Genomic DNA, 20,447 nt, shown 5'->3' on the forward strand with positions numbered 1-20,447 from the left:
AAAAAAAAAATAATCTGTTAGACTACCATAATTAAACCCAGCCGCTTGGCTGTTGGGTTTTAGAGGCTAGTGGGTTGGGAAACAAAAATGATGGGTTAATGTACTGTATTAAATGAAAAAAACATTATTAAATAAAAAAACCTAGGAAGTTTAAACATAAAATTAATGGTTTCAAAAAAACTTATTCTGTTTTAAAAAAAGAAAGAAAATAAATAAATGGAAAATGGTGAGAGGAACTATCACCGTCCTTAATCCCTCTCCAACCACTCACTGAATCGCACTCTCAAAGCCCATTCTCCATGAACCTCTCTCTTGTTCTCAACGATTCATCCATCGCCCAGGCTGTTTTAAACTTGCTCGCCTCTCTCAATCAAACCCTCTCTCAAACGTGTTTGCCATCTCTCATCCTAACCCTCTCTCAAACGTGCTCGCCTCTCTCAAACGTTCCCAATCGCTCACGTCTCACTCAATCACTCTATATGCAAACAGAGGCAAAGGCTACCAAAAAAAGCTCACCTTCGACGGTGACGGCGAGCTCAGGTAATGCTTGAACCTTTCCTTCACTTCTTCGAATGCTGGTGTTCTTTTATCTTAGGATTAGGTTTTCATTTTTTTCTTTCAGGTTTTCAATTCCGCCTCCTTATTAGGTTTTTTCGTCCCCCTCTCTCTGAATCGCTTTCTTCCTTTTATCCTCACAGATTAGGGTTACAAAGGTGCATTTGGTGTTCAAAGGAGCATCCTGCAAAAATACCTTTTTGATGTTCAGACCCGGATTACCCTGTTGATGCTAGATTCGAAAAGGTACTCTTAACGCAAGCTTTCTTCTTGAACTTTGTCTTAATTCCAAATTGGGATATTTTCTGGAATTCTAACGCTTTGCTGACTATTATGTGTTTTACCGCAGTGATTTTTTTTTTTTGTGAAAACTCAGGAGTCTCATCAGTAGTATAACCAAGCATATGACCCTGGTCACCAGCACCAATTTCCTCAGGCTTCTTGGTGAAATGTCCATGCACGTCCTGAGCAATATCAGGACTCTGCTGCTTAATATCCACAAGAACCTTGCAGTTGTCAGCATCAAGACCCACATCTGCAGAAACAAACCCAATATTCCTGCAGGTGTTACGGACAATCTTCTCATAAATCAACATTAGCCTTGGTTGTGATCTCTCCAAAAACCATAACCAAGTTAGTCTTGGTGCGAGTTTCACATGCAAACTTGCTGTCTGAATCCTGTTCAAAACAAGCATCTAGAATAGCATCAGAGATCCGATCGAAAAGCTTGTCAGGGTGTCCCTCGTTTGCAGACTCAGATGTGTATAGAAACGTCTCTGTTGCCATCTTTAATAGCTTGAGAGGTAGTAGCAAAAGATTAGAGAGAAATTGTTGCTTCGCTTGAACTTGTTATTGTTACGGTGCGAAGCATGAGACAATCTCCTGTTCCTTCACCGATTCCCTCAAGTAAGTGGCTTGAGTAGTATTCTCCACATATTCTATTGATTGGATTTTGTTGTTGTAGCTTGCATAACTTTCCTTTTGGATACAACAGGAGCCATTGCTGCCCTAGGATTCAAATTTGGCTCACTCTTTGGCTGGATATCAGCATCAACATTGCATATAGAGGAACCTGGCCTGAGAACCGACTGTACAACTTGGCTGGATGCTTGTAACTCAGGGCCCTTTCTCTTCTTGCTTTCAAGAACTTGAGTTACATTGCATTTTGTTTTTTTTTGCTTTGGGTACTGACTGTTATGGTTTGACTTTCACAGGACTCCTTAAAGAAGTGGTTAAGGCATATTACATCTTCATATTCTGATGTTGGCGACAGACGCTGAGTGAGGCTCCCCATATATCAGACCCAGCTTGCATTGGCATGTTGTTAATTACGTCCAAAGCCGTATTCAACTCTCCCATTCGACCAAGAAGATCAACCGTTATCGCGTAATGCTCTGAGTTTGGTACCAATTCATACTTGCTAATCATGATATCAAACCTTTGTATCCTTTCTTTAATCAAACCTGAATGGCTTTTTTCTGGGTATGTCTTATTGCAGGGAGTTTTCCAGTATTCTCGGATGGATACCATAGCTCTCCGTTCATGTTTCGGAACCCTCTGTCCTCTCTTCCAACGGATATCTGACAAGAAATAATCCTCCTGATGCCTCTGAGTTTAAATTCAAGTGATTGGATTCCTTAGTGAAGTCATTGACATTGTTTTGTTATTGCTTTCAATTTAACTTTGGCGTGACATCTTATCATATATAATCTTGTAGTGTATCTCTAATTCCTCCAATCCTCTTGTAGGCATATCCTTTGCTCGTAAGCGCATCTGCTACCAATGGAATGGTGCGGAGGACCAAACTGGCAGCAAAATGCGTTGTCTGCATAACTCCCCTGCTACTCATAGAAAGGCGCACAATTGATGCTGAATCCTCTGGTTTACTTTACATGATAGGGCTTAAAACATCCTTTTTGGATGCATTGAAATCATATACCACAGAAAGAACAATTTTTCTCAACCTATTTTGACAACCAGCCTGGTGTCTTGATCCCAGCCTTTGAAGGAGAGAGAACAAGGACTAGGGATAACAATTTGTTGGGTAAGTTTGAACTTTCTGGTATTCCTCCTGTTCTTTCTAAAGGTGGTCTGATGTGCCTCAACTCTGCTGCTGCTGCTGGCGGCGGAGACGAGAATGGACGGAAAATTAAACATTAAGGCACTTTCCTTTAACTCACTTTGTTTCTACAGGACTTTGTTGAAGAAAATTCTGAGCTGTCCGCCGAATCCGACGATCATCCTCGATGAAACCATTCTGCCTTACATTAAAAGCAACTCTCATAATTGGATCCCTCGTGATGTTGTTGTTCAAACCTCTAAAATATCAGTATTCAGGCGAGTAAGAGTAACCCTTTAAACGGTAAAATGCAAGTAACTGAGCCTTAGCTATTAAAAGCTCCAACCGATCAAAACCTACCGTTGGAAACTTGGATAAATCTTTCAAATATTGCATAAGCTTCTCAGGTAAAAAAAACTAACACTTGAAGATTCATCAACTCTGTTTATGAAATTTGGCTCTTGTTGAATCCCACAGTTTTCAATAGTCTGGTGTACATTGCAAGCTTGCTTTCATAAGTTAAAACTTTGAGTTTCTTCAACTGTTTCAGATAGCATTGTAGCAGAAATACTCTAATTTGAAGTTCGGGCTGCGACGGTTAGAAGAAATGCAGAATTGGCATGTCTACTGTGCCTCTTCTGATTCCGTGAGCTCAGAAGATTCTGTCTACACACTCGAGATGTGTATGACCGGCTTAGACCGAGAGAAAGCCTCCATTTTCTTTAAAGAACAAACAGGTTCGGCTACCGAGATGACCGTCAACTTTGGCATTAGGAAAATTCTTCCAAATTCTGAAATTTGTGACTTTGATTTTGAACCTTGTGGTTATTCAATGAATTCTGTTGAGGGGCATTTTATGGTGTTATTGACAAGGATGTTATTTCTTGGAATTTCGTCATAGCAGCATGTGCAAACAATGGTAACGTTGAACTTGGTTTCACGTTTTTGCAGCATGTGTCAAGTTTTTGGAACACTCACTTGTAAACAAAATTGATGAAGTCTCTTCTCCTAACATATATTATGAACAATATATTTCTCAATTGTTCATGTTCATTAGGATTGTACTTGTAGGATCTATGTAATATGATGTACTTGTGAGAAAATGTTGTGAAATGTAATTTGGAGCATGACTTTGTAGCTTATGGAAATGGATATGGATTTTGGATATGGATTTAAAAATAGAGTTGGGTTATTGGATATTTGATTATAAAAATGGATGTGGATTTTTAGGAATAATCCAATATTAGTTTGAATATCAATTTAATTAATAATAACAAATCAGCAAAAACCAAATTAAAAACAAATTAATCTATAATTCATTTAAAATTACTTGGATATCAACTCTAACATTCATTTGGAAATTAAAATCGATTAGAGTTTGAATCATTAGTAAAATAAACAATTAAGATTAAATTGAAATTTGGAATTAAACTTAATTCGAAATTAAAATCAAATTGAAAATTAAAAAAAAGTCAAATAATTAAAATCCATTTTATAATCAAAAGCACCATGATCAAAAAAGCCTAGACAATGACCAATGTGTAACAAAAATATGGATTTGGGAATGAATGTATGCAAATGAACTTTTAGGCCAAGTGCAAAATAAAAAAAAAATGGAAAAATTTCAGGATCAAAATCGGGGTATGACAGTTGCCCCTATTTAAGTATCTTCAACTAGAGAATATGAAGCAGGACACTCTTCATATGATCATAGTGGGAGATGGTTAAATACTAAGAAGACCCGGGTTTTGATCCTGAATCCCTATGACATGATGTGATATGATATGATATGATATGATATGCATGGATGCGTGATTCTTTTTTTGTAATTTTTTATCTGATAGGGATATGGTGGACCCTTGACAAGAGATGCTACTTAGACAGACCCAACCGCGGGGAATGCTGATGGTCCACAAGAAGACAGACAAATGGTAAGAAACAACTTGCTGGGGAAAACAGTCCTGCTGGAGAGTCAAACACACACTGGGGAGTAATCTAAGTAGAATTTGATAAGCGACACTTAGAATACAAGGGATTTCGGTAGTAAGTTCACATATGACTTACCAAACCCGAATAAAGGAAAAGATGCTACAACAGGTTCATATATGACCTGACAACGCTGGGGAATATCAAGAAGTTCTGACAGCAGGTTCAGGTATGACCTAACAAACTCAGAAGAATTCAAGACAAGTGTATCAACATGTTCATATATGACCTGATAATACTGGAACAAACATAGAGAAAGACTCTTCAGAACAGGTTCATGTATGACCTGACACCGGAATAAAGCTCAACAACAGGTTCATATATGACCTGAATAGCATTGAACAAACATAGGGAAAAAATCTTCAGAACAGGTTCAAGTATGACCTGATACCGGAATAAGGGTTCAACAACAGGTTCATACATGACCTGAATGGTATTGAACAAATAGAGAAACAATCTTCAGTACAGGTTCATGTATGACCTGGCACTGGAATAAAAGCTCAACAACAGGTTCATACATGACCTGAATAGTATTGAACAAAAATTGGAAAAACTCTTCAGAGCAGGTTCAAGTATGACCGGACCCCGGAATAAAAGCTCAACAACAGGTTCATACATGACCTGAATAGTATTGAACAAAAATTGGAAAAACTCTTCAGAGAAGGTTTAAGTATAACCGGACCCCGGAATAAAAAGCTCAACAACAGGTTCATACATGACCTGAATAGTATTGAACAAATAGAGAAAAAAATCTTCAGAACAGGTTCAAGTATGACCTGACACCGGAATAAAGCTCAACAACAGGTTCATACGTGACCTGAATAGTATTGAACGACAGGGAAAAAATCTTCAGAGCAGGTTCAAGTATGACCTGACACCGGAATAAAGCTCAACAACAGGTTCATACATGACCTGAATGGTATCGAACAAAAGGAAAAACTCTTCAGAGCAGGTTCAAGTATGACCTGACCCCGGAATAAAAGCTCAACAACAGGTTCATATATGACCTGAATAGTATTGAACCAGAATTGGAAAAACTCTTCAGAGCAGGTTCAAGTATGACCTGACCCCGAAATAAAAGCTCAACAACAGGTTCATATATGACCTGAATGGTATTTAACAAAAGGAAAAACTCTTCAGAGCAGGTTCGAGTATGACCTGACCCCGGAATAAAAGCTCAACAACAGGTTCATACATGACCTGAATAGTATTGAACAAAAATTGGAAAAACTCTTCAGAGCAGGTTCAAGTATGACCGGACCCCGGAATAAAAGCTCAACAACAGGTTCATACATGACCTGAATAGTATTGAACAAAAATTGGAAAAACTCTTCAGAGAAGGTTTAAGTATAACCGGACCCCGGAATAAAAAGCTCAACAACAGGTTCATACATGACCTGAATAGTATTGAACAAATAGAGAAAAAAATCTTCAGAACAGGTTCAAGTATGACCTGACACCGGAATAAAGCTCAACAACAGGTTCATACGTGACCTGAATAGTATTGAACGACAGGGAAAAAATCTTCAGAGCAGGTTCAAGTATGACCTGACACCGGAATAAAGCTCAACAACAGGTTCATACATGACCTGAATGGTATCGAACAAAAGGAAAAACTCTTCAGAGCAGGTTCAAGTATGACCTGACCCCGGAATAAAAGCTCAACAACAGGTTCATATATGACCTGAATAGTATTGAACCAGAATTGGAAAAACTCTTCAGAGCAGGTTCAAGTATGACCTGACCCCGGAATAAAAGCTCAACAACAGGTTCATATATGACCTGAATGGTATTTAACAAAAGGAAAAACTCTTCAGAGCAGGTTCGAGTATGACCTGACCCCGGAATAAAAGCTCAACAACAGGTTCATATATGACCTGAATAGTATTGAACAAAAATTGGATTTGAAAATGACTGCAAAAACCGGATGTGGGTTTAAGGGCACCAAATACAAACTGGAATCAAAGGTCAAAGGATCATAGGATCGACAACAAGACCTGGATCAATGCAAAATGAGCACGAAGTACATTTCGGCTGTGCATGATTTGAATTTCCTTTTATGCATGATATATGAATGGTCATGATTATGAGAATGCTGACACGTGGCAGACTGGGAGTTTGTAAAGGCTTTTTATGGAAGCTCATGATTCCTCAACACCGAGAACTCAACCAAGTATTTTATGATAGATGTTGTCAAAGGAGGATTCTATCCAGTTTGATAGCCACAACTTAGCCAATGGATCCTTTTGGAGGATTAACGGATCGTGCTAGCATAATTTTCGGGCACTAGTCTTAAACTCAATAGTTGTTGACGTATGGCAGAATTTGTTTGAGCAGTTTGAAAGCACGAAGAAAGAGGTTCTTCCCCTCTGTGGCTCATCTTGCCCCAATCTGTTGGGACTTCGGAAATGTTCACCTTGAAAGTGAGTTTGGAAACAACTTGCCATGAGACTACCTCGAGATGGCTTGCCCCAAGTGTTTGAAACTTGCAGTGGTCTGAACTTGACTAACCAAATGTTGGAATGGTAGACTCTTGATTGATTGTCCTTTGGATAGCTAGACTCATCGAGCTCTGAGGTGGCTTGCCCCGGTCTAAGTCTTGAAGCAAATTACTCTTGGTAAGATGACCCTTAGGGTGATTAGCTCGAATTAACTGATGCTCAAAGTGATTTGCCCCTGACTAGACTTCTTTCACTTCATCAAGTTTTCTCAACTGTATTTGGAATTTCTTTGATGCTAAGTGTTGACTCGCAAATAGGATTGTTCATTCAAAAATGGTAATTTTAATTCCATGCTTATGCAAAATTTTGAAATCAAAGTTTATTGATATGAAGGGGTGAATTACAGTGAACGAGTCATTGATAAGAACACAATGGTGATCAAGTCATTCACAGTATATAAGTTGGTGCCATCAAATGATTAACAAAAATCGTTTGGAGTCAAGTTAACACAACCTTGTTATGGTATGCTTTCAAAATAAACCATGTCTCAATTAGGTCTTTTAAGGGTTGTAACGTGGTCTGGTTCACGGGTTTTTTTGAAACAAAAGGATATAAGGCTCAAAATTTATTTTTACCCACCCCTTCTTCTAGATGATCTCCAGTTCCTACGTTCAGTTAATTCGACACACGCATTCGACTTCAGAGGTGCGAGAGTGAAAATGAGGGTTCAAGGTGAGATTTTCTTGAAATGGCAGTCACCTTATTTTTCTTTGTTTTGTTGAGGATTTGGGGACCTCTTTTTTTTTTATTTTCTTTATCCCTAATTTTGCCTGGACGGCTTCTTTGAAGCTTTCGGTCCATCGGGATGCCCTAACTTTTGCCTAAGTCGTTTTGTGGTATTTGACTTAGCGGACTTTTTTCTGTGTTTTTTTTAAAAGGTGTTGACTGCCATATTATTGGTGGATAAGGATCAACCAACACTAATTTTAGCTTTTCTCAACTTCTTCGACACTTCAACATGTGCGCGAAGGATAACGTGTGGTTGAACCTAATTGGAGGATGTACATATGGACGATTTTTTTGAAAGATCGAATGCACGATCAAACTATCTGAACATAACTACCCTGCCCCAGGTTAAGATTAAGGGTTTTAGATCCGAAATAAACACCAACTTCTAGGCTCAAAGTGGTTGACTAGGGATTAACTCCTTATTTCTTCAGTGTTTGGGGATTTGAAACAATGCCTTACATCATCGACAAGGTTTACTCAAAAGCATACCACAACAATTTCAGGTGTTTCGTTTTCATCATCCTCCCTCCAATCTTTGTTAACACAACAGTTTGATAAACAAAAGTGAATGAGAGGAGTATTTTTGTTTTTTAACATAAATGAAAAACGAGTGAATACGAATGGATCAATTCAAAAGATGCATAAACATTTCATTAATCTTACCAATTCAAATAAAACAACAATGTTTAAAAGCAAATAACAACCAACATGCAAAGAAACTACAAAAGAAGTGTTGAAACAACCAAATGATTGCCAGCTTTAGGGAATTGATTTCTTCAAACTTGAAGATTGGGATCAACCAGCTTTTTGACATGATGATCTTCAAATTCTTTTCTTTCAATCTCATCGTCGAACGCAACCCTCTTGGATCCACTACTCACTTCTCCTTTTCTTTCATTGGTATAGGTCGTGACATTGGAAATCCAAGGCGGTATCTCAATGCTCTTACCAGGAAACAATGATAGCTCACTAGCCACATCCCTGACATCTTCCTTGTGGTACAAAACTCTGAGGGGTCTCAAGGGTCCTTTCCCTTTCTCATTATCTGGCCCAGAAATCAAGGTATATGTACCTGAGCCTTCCTCCTTGAGTGTTGGTGACCTTATGTCAATTAATCCTTGCATCTTGAGCTTAAAACTCATGCATTCCTCGATGGAGTGCCCCATTGTTCCAGTATGGTATTCGCACTTGATCTTCGGGTGATCTTCTTCAAAAACTAAGCTCTTTTTGTTAATAAGTCCTCGTACCAAGGCTTTTAGCGCGAAGCAAGAATCTAGGTCATGTCCCAATGCCCCTTTATGGAATTCACATGTTGCATTTGGATTGTACCATGGCAGGTACGGTGACACAGGCGTGAGAGCTCGAGGTGTCACCAAAGCATTTTGGATCAGTTGCGGGTAGAGCTTGCTATATGGCACCGGAATCGAGTCATTGTGATCCTTGTTCCTCTTGTTCTGATTCTAATTTTTGTTCTGAACCTGGCTTTGGTGACTTTGAGGAGCAATAGCCAGAGGATGTTGATGATGACGTCTTGAGGGAGGTCCATATACTGGTAAATGAGGAGTTGCCACATAGAACTTCCCTTGACATGAGGTAACACCGGATGGATGAGGGGTAGTAGCTCTCTTTGTTGCAGCAGTGTATATTGGGTGACCCTCTCTTCTCAACAAGACTTGCAGCGTTTCCAAGACCCATCTCATTTGGCTCTTCAAAAGATTAAGTTCCTCCTTCAGTGCTTCTTGGCTTTTCCTTAGCTCGTCCATCATCCCCTAAGACATGGTTCTTTGCTCTTCGCGTGTTGAGAATCACTTTGCTTCACGGACAAAAGATGGATGAGTTTTTTTTGGTATTTTGTCTAGAGAATGACATGCATTATGATGCGATGCAAATGCAATGGAATGAGAATGAATGCAATGCAAGCCATGCACATTTGTTTTTTCATACACGGGTTCAAAAGTATGAGGTACTGATGAATCTGATTGTTTTCCAAGAATAGGTTCTCACCGGGTAAGATCTAAGGTTTTGTTACAAAGGATTCCCAGAGTCATTAATTCACAAGAATGTTTGACGCTTACGGGAAATACTTTCCGGTCGTCAACTCCATCAAGGGAATCTATTCTGGGTGAGGTTCTCGTACCGACCCTTACGAAGTATTCACCTCGGGAGTCCGTACTACGCAACCATCGACTGGGTTCTAGACAGGATACTCAGAGTCATGGATTTAAAAGACTGTTTGACGCTTACGGAAAATACTTTCCGGTCATCAACTCCATTTGGAGAATCTATTCTGAGCGAGGTTCTCGTATCGATCCTTACGAGGTATCCACCTCGGGAATCCATAATACGCAACCATCATTTCTAGTTGGCCAAAGGTTTAATGTTCTAAAAGGTCCTTAGAGTCATGGACCCCTTTGAAACATCGGCGCTTACGAGGTATACACCTCGGGCGACAATATTTGCAAAAGGATCTACTCTAAGTGAGGTTCTCGTACCGACCCTTACGAAGTATTCACCTCGGGAGTCCGTACTACTCAACCATCGTCCTATCTTATGTGTTTTCTTCACTCTAGACTCGGGTGTTGAGTCTTTCCCACATGGTTTACAATCAAGATCCAAGTACCAACAATCACAATAGAACCAATATTCAACAGATATAACAATAAAGATAGTAAAAACAATAAAGAAAAGCCACACAATTAAACAAACAAAGGCACACAGACGTCCTAACTAGGCTTGACTCGCTTAGAATTTAACTATCCCCAGCAGAGTCGCCATCTGTCGCACCTTGAAAAAATGGGGATACGACTTCAAAGCGAAGCGCGATCGCACGCTCGCAATGATGGACTAAACAGAGTCGCCACCAAACTTTATTTATTCCTAAAAAGGAAAGGGGAAATATCGATAAAACCCAGGACAAAAGAAAGGATAAGATATGGTCATCGCAACCGATATCAGGGTTCGGGAGTCGATTACGCAAGGGGAAGGTATTAGCACCCCTCACGTCCGTTGTACTCAACGGGAACCATTAGGTCAGTTGTGTGCGTTAGTGTTAGTTAAAATGTTAGGTTTTTCAATTTATTAGGTGGGAAGGAAAGAATAGAGGATAGAAGAAATGTTTTCGGATTTTTGACGAAGGGCTAAACCTAAGTTTTTTATTAGTGGGCCTGACATGATTTACAAATCCTGCTCCTCGTATCTCAAAAGAGAAATCAAGGCTTACGTAGTTCTGGGTAGAAAATGTTTGTTTGTTGGTCGATTTTAGAGAAAGTCATACTGTATTAATCGACGAAAACATTATTTTACCCAAAACAGATGAGGAGTGAACGCATACCACACATCGAACGGATTTATAAATCTACATTCGGAAAAACGTCATTTATCTCTATTCAACAATCGTGGCCGAAACATTGTTTTGTATCTCTTAAGACAATATATCTTTCATTTATGAAAAAGGTTTTTGATTAACCGCACGGCGGCGAGAAAGAGTTTGATTGGTTGGATGTATTTTGAGTGATGGCGAGAACTTGGATGAGCGAGATATACATCTCGAATCCTAGCCTCAGGAGTGCATGGTATACACCATGTTCCATTTCCATCTTTATTGAAAAAAGTTAAGATAGGAATTAAGTATTTTTGGAATTTGACTGGGAAAGGGTTTGAAGAAACCGCATTGATAGTTTTAGATAATGGCGAGAGTTAAGATTGGCGAGGCATACGTCTCGAATCTTAACCTCAGGAGTGCATGGTATACACCATGTTCCATTTCCACCTTTATTGAGAAAAGTGTTTAAATAAGAATTAGGTGTTTTGAGTTTTGTTGTGAAAATGACTTGACCTAGATCAAGTATTGATGGACGTTCGAGAAATTTGAATGAGTGTTTGAGAAGACAAAGTGGATAAATTTGGATGATGGCGAGAGCTAGGATTGGCGAGATATACATCTCAAATCCTAGTCTCAGGAGTGCGTGGTATACACCACGTTCCACTTCCATCTTATTGAAAAGTCTTAACTATGAATTAATGTTTTTTGAGTTTATATTAGAAAAAAAGGCTTGACGTTGAATCAAGCGTTTGATGAAAGTTTGAAAGAAATGGAATAGAATGGGAGGGAGAAATGAATTGATTTGTTTATTGAGAAAATACTCGACGTTGGATCGAGTCATATTTTTGTATTTTTTTGAAATTTATTGATTTTATTCTTGTGTTAGTATCTAACTACACAGTCGAGCAATAAAGAAATAAGACAGTACAAGATTATTACACATCGGGGGAGTGGGGTACATTTTGTCAAATGGGGATTAAAAAATCATGAAATAGTTAAATCGGGCCCAAACAACAAATAATGCAATGCATGAGTGTAAGTGCCAGAGAACCGGCTCATTGTAAGAAAGCCCAAGCGTAAGCTATGTGAGGTTGATGGCGATGCTTAAAAGCGATCGACTTACAAGGGTACGAAAATGGGCTCGATATTAAATCGAGAAAAATATGATTTTTTTATAGTTTAAAAATGGTTTTGAATGAATGATGAAATTAAAAGAAAGCAGATCAACCATGAGTATAATAAAAACATAAACAGAAAATAAAATGCTAAAAGAAAATGAAATACTAAAGAATGCTACATATGAGTATTGAACCCACTCCACCTAAGACTATGGCAACCACCTTCTCTCCACTAGACCACTTATGATTAGTTATCACTTTAATGCTAATTTGGATAAATAAACCAAGATAGATTAAAAATTAGAATTAAAATAAAAACTAATAATAAAAAAAAAATAATCTGTTAGACTACCATAATTAAACCCAGCCGCTTGGCTGTTGGGTTTTAGAGGCTAGTGGGTTGGGAAACAAAAATGATGGGTTAATGTACTGTATTAAATGAAAAAAACATTATTAAATAAAAAAACCTAGGAAGTTTAAACATAAAATTAATGGTTTCAAAAAAACTTATTCTGTTTTAAAAAAAGAAAGAAAATAAATAAATGGAAAATGGTGAGAGGAACTATCACCGTCCTTAATCCCTCTCCAACCACTCACTGAATCGCACTCTCAAAGCCCATTCTCCATGAACCTCTCTCTTGTTCTCAACGATTCATCCATCGCCCAGGCTGTTTTAAACTTGCTCGCCTCTCTCAATCAAACCCTCTCTCAAACGTGTTTGCCATCTCTCAATGTCCATGCACGTCCTGAGCAATATCAGGACTCTGCTGCTTAATATCCACAAGAACCTTGCAGTTGTCAGCATCAAGACCCACATATGCAGAAACAAACCCAATATTCCTGCAGGTGTTACGGACAATCTTCTCATAAATCAACATTAGCCTTGGTTGTGATCTCTCCAAAAACCATAACCAAGTTAGTCTTGGTGCGAGTTTCACATGCAAACTTGCTGTCTGAATCCTGTTCAAAACAAGCATCTAGAATAGCATCAGAGATCCGATCGCAAAGCTTGTCAGGGTGTCCCTCGTTTGCAGACTCAGATGTGTATAGAAACGTCTCTGTTGCCATCTTTAATAGCTTGAGAGGTAGTAGCAGAAGATTAGAGAGAAATTGTTGCTTCGCTTGAACTTGTTATTGTTGCGGTGCGAAGCATGAGACAATCTCCTGTTCTTTCACCGATTCCCTCAAGTAAGTGGCTTGAGTAGTATTCTCCCCATATTCTATTGATTGGATTTGTTGTTGTAGCTTGCATAACTTTCCTTTTGGATACAACAGGAGCCATTGCTTCCCTAGGATTCAAATTTGGCTCACTCTTTGGCTGGATATCAGCATCAACATTGCATATAGAGGAACCTGGCCTCAGAACCGACTGTACAACTTGGCTGGATGCTTGTAACTCAGGGCCCTTTCTCTTCTTGCTTTCAAGGACTTGAGTTACATTGCATTTTGTTTTTTTTTTGCTTTGGGTACTGACTGTTATGGTTTGACTTTCACAGGACTCCTTAAAGAAGTGGTTAAGGCATATTACATCTTCATATTCTGATGTTGGCGACAGACGCTGAGTGAGGCTCCCCATATATCAGACCCAGCTTGCATTGGCATGTTGTTAATTACGTCCAAAGTCGTATTCAACTCTCCCATTCGACCAAGAAGATCAACCGTTATCGCGTAATGCTCTGAGTTTGGTACCAATTCATACTTGCTAATCATGATATCAAACCTTTGTATCCTTTCTTTAATCAAACCTGAATGGCTTTTTTCTGGGTATGTCTTATTGCAGGGAGTTTTCCAGTATTCTCGGATGGATACCATAGCTCTCCGTTCATGTTTCGGAACCCTCTGTCCTCTCTTCCAACGGATATCTGACAAGAAATAATCCTCCTGAATGCCTCTGAGTTTAAATTCAAGTGATTGGATTCCCTAGTGCAGTCATTGACATTGTTTTGTTATTGCTTTCAATTTAACTTTGGCGTGACATCTTATCATATATAATCTTGTAGTGTATCTCTAATTCCTCCAATCCTCTTGTAGGCATATCCTTTGCTCGTAAGCGCATCTGCTACCAATGGAATGGTGCGGAGGACCAAACTGGCAGCAAAATGCGTTGTCTGCATAACTCCCCTGCTACTCATAGAAAGGCGCACAATTGATGCTGAATCCTCTGGTTTACTTTACATGATAGGGCTTGAAACATCCTTTTTGGATGCATTGAAATCATATACCACAGAAAGAACAATTTTTCTCAACCTATTCTGACAACCAGCCTGGTGTCTTGATCCCAGCCTTTGAAGGAGAGAGAACAAGGACTAGGGATAACAATTTGTTGGGTAAGTTTGAACTTTCTGGTATTCCTCCTGTTCTTTCTAAAGGTGGTCTGATGTGCCTCAACTCTGCTGCTGCTGCTGGCGGCGGAGACGAGAATGGACGGCAAATTAAACATTAAGGCACTTTCCTTTAACTCACTTTGTTTCTACAGGACTTTGTTGAAGAAAATTCTGAGCTGTCCGCCGAATCCGACGATCATCCTCGATGAAACCATTCTGCCTTACATTAGAAGCAACTCTCATAATTGGATCCCTCGTGATGTTGTTGTTCAAACCTCTAAAATATCAGAATTTAGGCGAGTAAGAGTAACCCTTTAAACGGTAAAATGCAAGTAACTGAGCCTTAGCTATTAAAAGCTCCAACCGATCAAAACCTCCCGTTGGAAACTTGGATAAATCTTTCAAATATTGCATAAGCTTCTCAGGTAAAAAAAACTAACACTTGAAGATTCATCAACTCTGTTTATGAAATTTGGCTCTTGTTGAATCCCACAGTTTTCAATAGTCTGGTGTACATTGCAAGCTTGCTTTCATAAGTTAAAACTTTGAGTTTCTTCAACTGTTTCAGATAGCATTGTAGCGGAAATACTCTAATTTGAAGTTCGGGCTGCGGCGGTTAGAAGAAATGCAGAATTGGCATGTCTACTGTGCCTCTTCTGATTCCGTGAGCTCAGAAGATTCTGTCTACACACTCGAGATGTGTATGACCGGCTTAGACCGAGAGAAAGCCTCCGTTTTCTTTAAAGAACAAACAGGTTCGGCTACCGAGATGACCGTCAACTTTGGCATTAGGAAAATTCTTCCAAATTCTGAAATTTGTGACTTTGATTTTGAACCTTGTGGTTATTCAATGAATTCTGTTGAGGGGCATTTTATGGTGTTATTGACAAGGATGTTATTTCTTGGAATTTCGTCATAGCAGCATGTGCAAACAATGGTAACGTTGAACTTGGTTTCACGTTTTTGCAGCATGTGTCAAGTTTTTGGAACACTCACTTGTAAACAAAATTGATGAAGTCTCTTCTCCTAATACATATTATGAACAATATATTTCTCAATTGTTCATGTTGTGAAATGTAATTTGGAGCATGACTTTGTAGCTTATGGAAATGGATATGGATTTTGGATATGGATTTAAAAATAGAGTTGGGTTATTGGATATTTGATTATAAAAATGGATGTGGATTTTTAGGAATAATCCAATATTAGTTTGAATATCAATTTAATTAATAATAACAAATCAGCAAAAACCAAATTAAAAACAAATTAATCTATAATTCATTTAAAATTACTTGGATATCAACTCTAACATTCATTTGGAAATTAAAATCGATTAGAGTTTGAATCATTAGTAAAATAAACAATTAAGATTAAATTGAAATTTGGAATTAAACTTAATTCGAAATTAAAATCAAATTGAAAATTAAAAAAAAGTCAAATAATTAAAATCCATTTTATAATCAAAAGCACCATGATCAAAAAAGCCTAGACAATGACCAATGTGTAACAAAAATATGGATTTGGGAATGAATGTATGCAAATGAACTTTTAGGCCAAGTGCAAAATAAAAAAAAAATGGAAAAATTTCAGGATCAAAATCGGGATATGACACCAGTCATTCATTAATGTCTGGTCACCTTTCTCCATTGGTGTCGATAAACATCGAGCTTTTCCCGTTCGTCCGTTAACGTCTGGTCGAGTCTTTCCCATTCATCCGTTGATGTCTGGTCACCTTTCTCCGTTGGTGTCGATAAACGTCGAGCTTCTCCCGTTCGTCCGTTGACGTATGGTCGAGTCTTTCCCATTCATCCGTTGATGTCTGGTCACCTTCTCCGTTGGTGTCGATAAACGTTGAGCTTCTCCCGTTCATCCGTTGACGTCTGGTCGAGTCTTTCCCATTCATCCGTTGATGTCTGGTCACCTCTCTGTTGGTTTCGATAAACGTCGAGTTTTTCCTAGTTGTCCGTTGACATCTAGAGGTATCTTTCTCCCAGTCATTCATTGATGTCTGGTTACCTCTTCGTTGGTTTCGATAAACGTCGAGTTTTTCCTAGTTGTCCGTTGACATCTAGATGTATTTCTTTCCCATTCATCCATTGATGTCTGGTCACCTCTCCGTTGGTTTCGATAAACGTTGAGTTTTTCCCAATCGTCCGTTGACGTTTGTTTGTGTTTAGCTTTTTCCCCAGTAGGTTCACCTCTCCGTTGGTTTCGATAAACGTCGAGTTTTTCCTAGTTGTCTGTTGACATCTAGTTGTATTTTCCCCAGTTCATCTGTTGATGTCTGGTTACCTCTCCGTTGGTTTCGATAAACGTTGAGTTTTTCCCATTCGTCCGATGACGTCTGGTTGTATCCCTTTCTTTCCATTCATTCGTTGATGTCTGTTTACCTCTCCGTTGGTTTCGATAAACGTCGAGTTTTTCCTAGTCGTTCGTTGGCGTCTAGTTATGATTCCCATTCATCGTCCTTCGACGTCTGGATGTGGTTTCTTTTTTCTGAGAAAAATCAAAATCCCCAGGGAAGTCATTGGTAAACATCTTGACTGGTTCAGTGACAAACATCAGATCCCAGTGGAAGTTGTCCTTGGTGGACAGTCCTTTCTTGGATCCCCGCAGAGTGCAAATTTCTACGGTTCTTTGGTATTCAATCCATGTTTACCGTGAAGGTCTGACAGCCATTGCTCAAATCTGTTCAGGTTCCCAGTTGATTGAATAGGGGCAGCTGTAGCACCTCAAATTTGCACCTCCCATTTGTACATACATTTTCATTTTAGGTCATTAACATTGCATTGTTCATTGCATGTCATCAGTCAGACTGGTCAGGAGATTCAACTGTGCAAGCAACAAAGAGCATTTTCTATGGAATCAAAGCCCTAGGGTTGGTATAATGAGTTCATGTGACCCAAGGATCATCTTGAAGTGGTTTGGCAAGGCATTGAAGGCTCAAAGCTCATCAGTCAATGTGAAATTCATCTGAAACCCTAAAAGGTCAACAGAAGTCAACTGTCAACTCAACTGTGGATTTGGAGGTGGGAGATGGTTAGAGATGCCTCATTCATGTGTAAACAAGTCTCATTTGACATTGCAAACATCAACATTGAAGAATTTGAGGTCAGATCAAAACTTTCCAAAAATAGTAAGTGACCTGTAATTTGAATTTGCCAAAAATGGAAAGGTTTTCAACTCAAGATTACATCATCAAGAAGCTTCAAATGAAATTTTGTCCAACATGAAAGTTGAAGATCTTTCTCTCCTATTTCCAAAAAGTCCAAGATCATGGATTTCTCATGTGTGGTTGAAGAGATATGGATCAATCTTCGCCAAGTGTGGTTTGAACTTCAAATGTGCATAACTTTCAAACCAAATATCCAAATTAAGTGGTTCTTTTTGCATTGTTCTTGTTTTGACCTATATTTTCCAAATCATGCATCATATTACACCAATTCTCATAACATAATCATTTGCATTTTCACTTGATTTTTGGAGGGAAAATTCAATATTCAAATTTGGTTCATTGTTTAAGCATTCTATCATTGCCAATAGCTCCAAAATGGTTTTTTAAGTGGATTTGGTCACAAACTCGTGCACTGTTCATCCATAATTTCCATGCATAAGGTGAAATCTCAAATTTGCATGTGCACCTTATTTTGGCTAATACATTTAACCAATGCTTAAACCTGATTAGAGGCATGATTAAAAAGGAGTATAAAGCCTGAAACCCTAACTGTTTCATCATTAACACAACCATATTTTCAGATCTAGAAAAATTCTCCAAACATTCTCTCTCAATTTTACTTTGAAATTCTTCAAACAAATTGTACTTCTCTTGATCCATTCATGGTTCTGAAGCATCATTGAGCATTATTGAACCTAGATCCACAACAAATCGTGCAAGGTTGAAGTATTCTTGAAGCTTTGAAGCATCCATGGCAGATTTAAATTCTGGAGGATTCATGTGCAATTGAGCCTTAATTCTTCATCTAATCATCCATACAAGTGTTCTAGAAGAGATTGGAAGCATTACACAGCCTGAACAACATGAAATCCAAAGCTGCTTCTTCAAGAGGTTCTAAATCGAATCTCTCCTTTCTTAAAATGATTGTGCTATTGTTGTTCATCTTTCAATGCTGGTTAACTTGAGCTTTAGATCATTAAATTCCATGCCAAATTGAGTTAGTTAGATCGATTTAAAGTTTTGTGCATGAATGTTCTTAGCTTCGATTTGTTCATGATAGGTGGAATTAGGTTAAAATATGCATGGATTCGTGTTGTATGCTGAAGGATCTATCCATTGATGTGCTTATTTTTGATTTCTGAAAACTTTTGTTCTTGAGCATGGCATTGTTCATGATGAACTTGATGAAGATGATGAAAATATTTTCCAGAAACGCGTTTGGTCTTCATAAACCCTTGCCCCGCGTGTTGCATGTGTTTCTCCAGTGCTTGCTTCTGATTGGACCATGCAAATAGCATGCACGCGTTTGATTGGCTCGCCTGTCCCAGCGCATAAATTAAACGGCTGCGTTTCATGCATCCGGGCGCCATAATTCAAAAAGCGCTTCAGTTCGATTCTGGTTCACTGCATTATTTTCAAACGTGCTCCATATTATTTGTTTTCCCTCCATATGTTCATACATGCTTCTCACATATTTTTTTTAGTTTTTTTTCTCACTTCCAAAATTCATAAATAATTGATAATTGCTCCAAAAAATATGAGGATTTTTGCATTGCCTTCCTTATTGTTTCTTGTATTTTATCATCATTTTTCCATAAATTTTGCTTGGCTGGAAAATTATTTTGCCTAGGGTTTATATACACATGTCCATTTTGAACATTTCCTTGCCATATCTTTTGTGAAATGCTGGTTGTTTATCCAATGCTCATGAAATTTAACATGCTGAAACTAGACATCTTGCTTGACATTTTGGTGTTGATTTGGTATTTTTACCATTTGTGGTTTCTGTTTTATGATCATGTTAAGGTAGGTGTGACAATTGGTGTCATACCTTGTGATGTCTAACTTGATTAATTTGTTTGCCATGCCAAATGAATTCCAAATGCCTTGATTTTTTGTATGATGCTTGATATGGATGTTGTGATTGATCATGATTTTTGTTGGAATTTTTGGATTGATTTCTGATTTGATTGAGATCTTTCATTCTGGATGGTCATATATGAGCTTTTGAATTGTATTGAATTTCATTTGATTGTGAAATGCTTGTCCTTTATCCAATGGATGTGAAACTTTGCACACTATTTCTAGACATGTTGAATGTTGTTTTGGCTTTGGTTTTAGGTTTTTACCATGAATAATTTCTGTTTTAGGCCTATGCTAAGTTGGTGTGCCATTTGGTGTCACATATGTGCTTGATTGTGCTTTCCTTGACTTATGCAATATGATTACCATGCTTAATATTGTCCAATGCCTCTAATTTTTTGTGTGACGATCATATTGTATGTCCTGTTTACTCATGAATTTGATGAAATTATTTGAACCATTTTTGAATTAATGTGCATTTGTTCATTCTGATGTCACAATGTGATTACAATTTGCATACCTTGCCATGGTTGATTCATGAAATACTCTTGGTTAATGATATTGATATGGGACTTTTCGGATTGTGTTCTTGATTGAATGAAGTTGATCCATGTTAAATTCTATGTTCTGTTTTGAATGTTTGAGCCTCTTTTGACCCTAGGCTTGGACCTAGTGGTTTGGACTTATCATTTGGGTTGTGGATTTCAAGTTAAGAAGCACATTGCCATGATTGGAGTTGCTCACTCTCTTGAGTTGATTAAGTGGTTAATATTGGATAACTTTGAGTTGTTTTGTAGGTTGATGCCAAGTTATTT

The 20,447-nt window shown here is 38.3% G+C and overlaps 2 pseudogenes; both read right to left on the bottom strand.

The window, feature by feature from the left end:
- Window positions 1-773: 773 nt before the first annotated feature.
- On the bottom strand, window positions 774-1,410 carry LOC127123406 (S-adenosylmethionine synthase-like; annotated as a pseudogene).
- An 11,588-nt stretch (window positions 1,411-12,998) lies between these two features.
- On the bottom strand, window positions 12,999-13,416 carry LOC127121472 (S-adenosylmethionine synthase-like; annotated as a pseudogene).
- Between the last annotated feature and the right edge of the window lie 7,031 nt (window positions 13,417-20,447).

The sequence above is a fragment of the Lathyrus oleraceus genome, chromosome 2, assembly GCF_024323335.1.
Source record: "Lathyrus oleraceus cultivar Zhongwan6 chromosome 2, CAAS_Psat_ZW6_1.0, whole genome shotgun sequence".
NCBI lineage: Eukaryota > Viridiplantae > Streptophyta > Magnoliopsida > Fabales > Fabaceae > Lathyrus > Lathyrus oleraceus.